The sequence below is a fragment of the Beta vulgaris genome, chromosome 9 (genome assembly GCF_026745355.1).
Source record: "Beta vulgaris subsp. vulgaris cultivar EL10 chromosome 9, EL10.2, whole genome shotgun sequence".
NCBI classification, from domain to species: domain Eukaryota; kingdom Viridiplantae; phylum Streptophyta; class Magnoliopsida; order Caryophyllales; family Amaranthaceae; genus Beta; species Beta vulgaris.
The window spans coordinates 25,026,632-25,032,647 of NC_079210.1; the positions used below are offsets into that span (position 1 = coordinate 25,026,632).

At 35.0% G+C, this 6,016-nt stretch overlaps 1 long non-coding RNA gene across 1 annotated transcript; it reads left to right on the forward strand.

Moving 5' to 3' along the window:
• Positions 1 to 2,555: 2,555 nt before the first annotated feature.
• Positions 2,556 to 5,318, forward strand: LOC130590036 (uncharacterized). The gene is made up of 2 exons (XR_008967632.1): positions 2,556 to 3,133; positions 5,091 to 5,318. It is a non-coding gene; the product is annotated as an uncharacterized LOC130590036 (long non-coding RNA).
• The last annotated feature ends 698 nt before the right edge of the window (positions 5,319 to 6,016 follow it).

Sequence of the window (6,016 nt, forward strand, 5' to 3'; positions counted from 1 at the left end):
TGTAGTCATCCAAAGTTTCCAAAAGAAGTTTTATTAATTGATTCTTTGAAAGTTCTTTTAACTCTTCTTCAATAACATTAATGCGTACCTTGTTGTTTGGCAAGTATTCTTCCTCGTCTGTCTTTGCCATGAGACACAAATGAGTTGTTTCCTCTTCTGGTTGTTCCTGCTCCTCGTCTAAATCTGATTCTCCCCAAGCAGCAACCATGACCCTTCTCATATTAACTTTTGACAAAAAAGGTTTTTGTTGTTCCTTTCCCTTCTTCTTGTATTTTCCTTTGCTTTTGTCATTTTCCCAGAGAGGATATTCCTTTATGAAAGTGTTTAGGACTTCCACATTTGTGACAGCTTAGCATCCCGGACTTTTTCAAGTTCTTTCCCTTGTAGTTCTTGTTGAAGAACTTCTTGAATCTTTTCACGATCAATGCTGCCTCTTCATCATTAGTTTCTGAATCCTCCAGATCATCGAACTTGAGAGCCAAAGCTTTAGGCCTACCGGAAAGTTGCTCGATATTGAATGTGGTGAAACCTTTTGTTTCAAGCAAAGCAGTGACCTTTGCCATCCATTTTTCATCCTGAGGTAGACTTCACATAACTTTTCGTACTTGTTCCTCCGGAGTAATGATCTTCCCTAGGGATTCAAGCTCATTAATTATGTTGGAGAACCTTGTGAGCATTTCTTGAACAGACTCCTTAGGCTTCATTTGGAATAGCTCGTATTTATGCATGAGCATGTCAATTTTTGATCTCTTGACTTCGTTTGTTCCTTCGTGAGTAACTTGAAGAAGTTCCCACATTTGCTTGGCTGATTTGCACCCCATGATTCGATTGTGTTCATGGGGACCAAGGCCACAGTGGAGAATCTTTTTGGCCAAGTTGTTCATCTCCATCTTGTCGAAGTCATCTTTGTCATATTTGGAGAGAGGTTTGGGGATGTCTTCACCTTTTTTATTTTTTTCTATGACTTCGAAGTCACCAATCTCTATCACTCTCCAAACTTGATAATTTTCAACCTAAATGAAAATTTTCATACGATTCTTCCAGTATGGATAATACTTGCCATTAAACATGGGTGGACGCTGAGTTGAGTAACCTTCTTCCAATATTTCTCCTGATGTGTTCATCATTTGCAGGAACTAGCTCCTCAGTGTTAACTGATTTCGGAGGAACTAGGCTCTGATACCAATTGTTAGTCGGGTACGAACACTTAAACAACTACAAGAGGGGGGGTGAATTGTAGTTGGGGAGATTTTCAAACTTTTTGCGAAAATAAAAGAATGATTGAATAAGAAAGAAGTAATTGCATAAACAAGAAAGAAATAGGAACAGTGGATTTTTACAAGGAAAACTTCCTAGGCCCAATAGGAAGAAAAACCTTGACCACAAGGGATTTTGACTCAATTCTCTTTAATAACTTTAGGCCAAAAGACTCACCTTTGTACAACCTAAACTTGGACCTACTCTGTTCCTCTAGGAAATGCTGCACATAAACTAACTTCACAGAATATTATGGAATCACAAAATATCATAATTTTTACCTCCATAACATACACGGTTTTGTCACAAATAAAGTTTAACAACTTAATTATTTATTAATATCCTAATCAATTCTCCATAAGTCATTTAACATATTATTGTGATATCTAAAATAAATACATTAATTTAAACTAAAAGAATAAATCTAAACTATCAACTAAGTTAAAACACAAGTGATTAAATCTAACAAAATAAACTAGGAACATACGAATAAAAACGAAACTAAAATTAAATAAAGTTAATAATTTATCATTATCAAAATAGTGAAACAACAAAAGGTATAATTCTTAAGGATCAATTCCAATTTAATTCTTATTTTACTAACAATCTACTTTTCAGGAGGTAGATACTCAAAAAATTCATGCTCTTGTATATTCCAACCTCTAATCTTTTTTCCTTTATTTTTCTATATTATATCTGTAATTGTAATAGCCCTGTTTTTAAGAACCTTTGTTTAAAATCTAAAAGTGGATAAGACCATCATTCTTAATGGTTAAGAAAGCTTGTGGATAAGCATCATCATTCTTAATGGTTAAGAAAGCTTGTGGATAAGCATCATCATTCTTAATGGTTAAGAAAGCTTGTGGATAAGCATCATCATTCTTAATGGTTAAGAAACTTGTGGATAAGCATCATCATTCTTAATGGTTAAGAAAGTTGTGGATAAGCATCATCATTCTTAATGGTTAAAAAGCTTGTGGATAAGCATCATCATTCTTAAGGTTAAGAAAGCTTGTGGATAAGTACTATCATTCTTATGGTTAAGAAAGGTCAAAGAGGATAAGAACCATCATTTTATTAGCTAAGAAGGCTTTGGAAACCAATAGATAAGTTAGAAAGTCCTTGAGAGCCTTAAACATTAAGATTATGAAAATCGTTTGGAGATTGTTTTATCGGGTAGCGATGAACTTCTAGTTAAAGAGCCTTTCGGGGTTGAATCGAGCTCAGAACCTAACCAAACTTGATATATGACATGCTTGGGATGTCTTAAGGTTAAAATGGTCATTTATCCCAAGAATTACGTGGCTCAATAGGGTAAATTGCTTACATAGTAAAACCTGGCCAGCTGAAATTACAGCTCAGACCTATGCTCAAAGAAAGCTGCTTAGCAGCTACTTAAGTGTCGATCTCTCAAAGACCTTTTTATGCATGAAAGCCAACACCTTAGGCTAACACCTCAAGCAAGAATCACCCAAAAACTCCAAGAAACCGACCTTGCCCAGAAGAGGTTTCCCTCCCCTGGGGGTACCGCCAGAACAGACTATAAAAGCCTGTTCTGGTTTTCATCTCTTTTCTCTTATTTCTTCCTCTTGGACACCCACTTTTATTTACATTAACTCTTCTAGACATCCATACAAAGTAGTTCAAGCTTTAGTTCCAATCTTTAGACCTTAAACTCATATAGAAAACCTTGCTGAAAGATCACATAAGTTGCTGTAAGTTCAACAGTTTACACCTCTTGTATTTAAGCTTAGTTTTTCATATCTATAAGCTTGTTGAAACTAATCTTTAGCATTTTATACATTCAGGGGAAGCTGTAGGAGTAGTTAACCAATTGGATTAAGGAGTTTCGTGGCTTTAAGCATCCTTAGTAAAGGTACACACTTAGTTTGGTTTTACCCTAGAGATTTCCATACCTATAGTTAGGTGATTGTTTCTTTCTAGTGTAAAGCATGTCTATGAAATGAATTTACTTATGATGTGTATTTTATTATGTGTATATTGAGTATGTAACATGGATATAACATGCTAAGGTTCATTAGAGATGTTTTATTTGACCTAAACAACACTTATACACTAAGTAATACGATTATGCTTCTTAATGGAATATGTTTAGTACATGGACTTGTGGAGTGATTGTGATGATTGAGGTGGAGTTGTTATGTTATTGTTGTTGTGGAGTTGTTGTGGTGGTTGTGGTGAAGTTGTTGTGGAGTTGCTATTGTTGTTGTTGCTCTGTTGTAGTAGTGTTTGGGTTATTGTTGTTCTGTCATTGTGGTTGTGGTGGAGTTGTGTAAAGTTGTTGCCTATTGTTGTTGTTGCGCCGTTGTTATGGTTGTTGTTGTAGTTGTGGTGGCTATTTGGAGTAGTTTGATGGTTGTGGAATTATTATGTTGTTGTTCTGTTGTTGTGGTGATTTGTGGTGGTTATAGTTAAAATAGTTTACTAGTTTGGAAGATGAATTAGTTTGGATATGATTAAAAAGGTTACTATGATGTACCAGAGCTAGTATCATGTGGTTTATAGTTTAAGTATATATATCCAAAGTATTCAGTAGAACAATATGGTTCATCTTGTTATTATGATTCAAGAAGTTGGAGTGATAAATTTGGGAATATGATTTACTTAGGTTTGTTATGAACATAGTAGGTGGTGGTTTTGTTGTTGGTTGTGCTGTTGTATTGTGGTTGTGTTGTTCTGTTATTGTGCTTAATGTTGTGTTATTGGTGTTGGAGTTATTGTTGGTGGTGGAGGTGGTATTATTGTTGTATGTGCTGTTGTTATTATGTTGTTGTTGTATCGTTCTTATTGGATAGTCGTTGTTGATGATGCGAGGGAAGTCATAATCTTAGAATTGGGAGACTGTTATAATTATTGTAGTTGGAGTTGATATGCATGAAGTCGAGTTATGAGTTATGGAATGACTTCGTTAATTTCTATTTACGGGATTCAGTTTGATTAGCATAATGGTTGCGTTAGAAGAAGATAATTAGAATAGTTAAGTTTGGTTATTGATTATTGATGTTACTGTGAGGTGGTTGTTGAGAGATGGCTATGTAAATGTATAGAATTGAAGATGATATGGAAATCAAGTTATGATGATTGGAGGCTTGGTATAATTGTTATAGAGTTGAGGTAACCTTTAGGTTCAGCAAAATATATTTAAATGCTCCGTGGCGTTATTATCAAATTTTGGATATCATATATCGTTTGTGGTAATGGCCATGATTATAGATACATCTCTATGAGTTAGTTGTGAATTGCTATTGGATTGTTATAAAAGTATCATTTTGTTCAATTATCGAAATCGTTCGAAAATACTATATTTCTCAAAATATGATTTGGTATGATAATGAGGAAATGATTCAAATATGAGTTAAGACCAGATAAGGACGAATATGGTGTTATGAGTATTGAGGATTCAAGTATGAATCATTAAATATCTTATTTTATAAATATGAAAGTGAGGCATGAATAGGCACCCGAGTTAGGGCGGGTAGAGTCCCTAGCTGTTGCCTTCCAGGAAGGGCGAACTCCTGGCGTTATAGGACATGTCCGGGTAAGTCTTGCAAGCATAACAATAAAAGGCTGGGTGACGACCCTCAATAGTTTGGAGACAGCTGGTACTGCGTGGTACCCCTCTCCACTCGCGTTCATGCCAAACGATTTGATTTTGTGAAACTATAATAACTGAGTCGAATGTGATTATCTTATTATAACTATGTGTTAGTTTTCAAAATACACCTAAACTTGTATTTTCTATTACACAGTTGTGTACTCAGCTTTGCTGATAGTGTTGTCATTTATGTGGCCTGTCACTTGGTGGGTGGCAGAGTGAAATATTGTTGCAGGTTTGGTGTTGTGAGCTCAGGATTCTGAAGTGAAGCAAGATAAAGATGTCGTCGTAGCTTATGGATTGAGTTTGTATCTAGATAGTGTATTTGAGATTAGATATTTATATTTTCTTGTATACAATATTTGGGAATATTAGTCGAGATATCGGTGTAATTGAAGTCTTATATAAAGGATTTTGTTTTGTGGGCCAATAACCCACAGGTTCAGGATGGTTTTGTAGGTTATGTTTCCGCTGCGAGTAAATGTTTAATCCGAGGCTTATTAAGCATTGATTGTGATTAGTGGATCTTAAGTGTATTTACCTAGCAGCTCGGAAAATCGGGCTGTTCTTAATGGTATCAGAGCAACCTTGCGACCGTATGCCTAGTTGGCTACCTAGCGAGGGTAAAAGATCGTTGGGAATGTTTATCTATTACTTGGGTAATTAGAGTTCAAGTTCTGAGCTATAGAATAAGAATAAGAGTCTAGATTTGTGTAAATCTTTGGGAATAAGAGTATGGAATTCAAAGTTGTAATTTGAGGAAATTTAAAATCTATTTGTTGGGATATTGAGAACTTTTTCATAGAAATTTAGTAAAGACTATCGGAGGCTGTAGTGCTTGATATATGGATACTTAAGGTTGATTTATGAGTTTAAGTTTTGAAGTTTCGAGGACGAAACTTATTTTAAGGGTGGTAGTATGTAATAGCCCTGTTTTTAAGAACCTTTATTTAAAAGCTAAAAGTGGATAAGACCGTCATTCTTAATGGTTAAGAAAGCTTGGATAAGCATCATCATTCTTAATGGTTAAGAAAGCTTGTGGATAAGCATCATCATTCTTAATGGTTAAGAAAGCTTGTGGATAAGCATCATCATTCTTAATGGTTAAGAAAGCTTGTGGATAAGCTCATCATTCTTAATGGT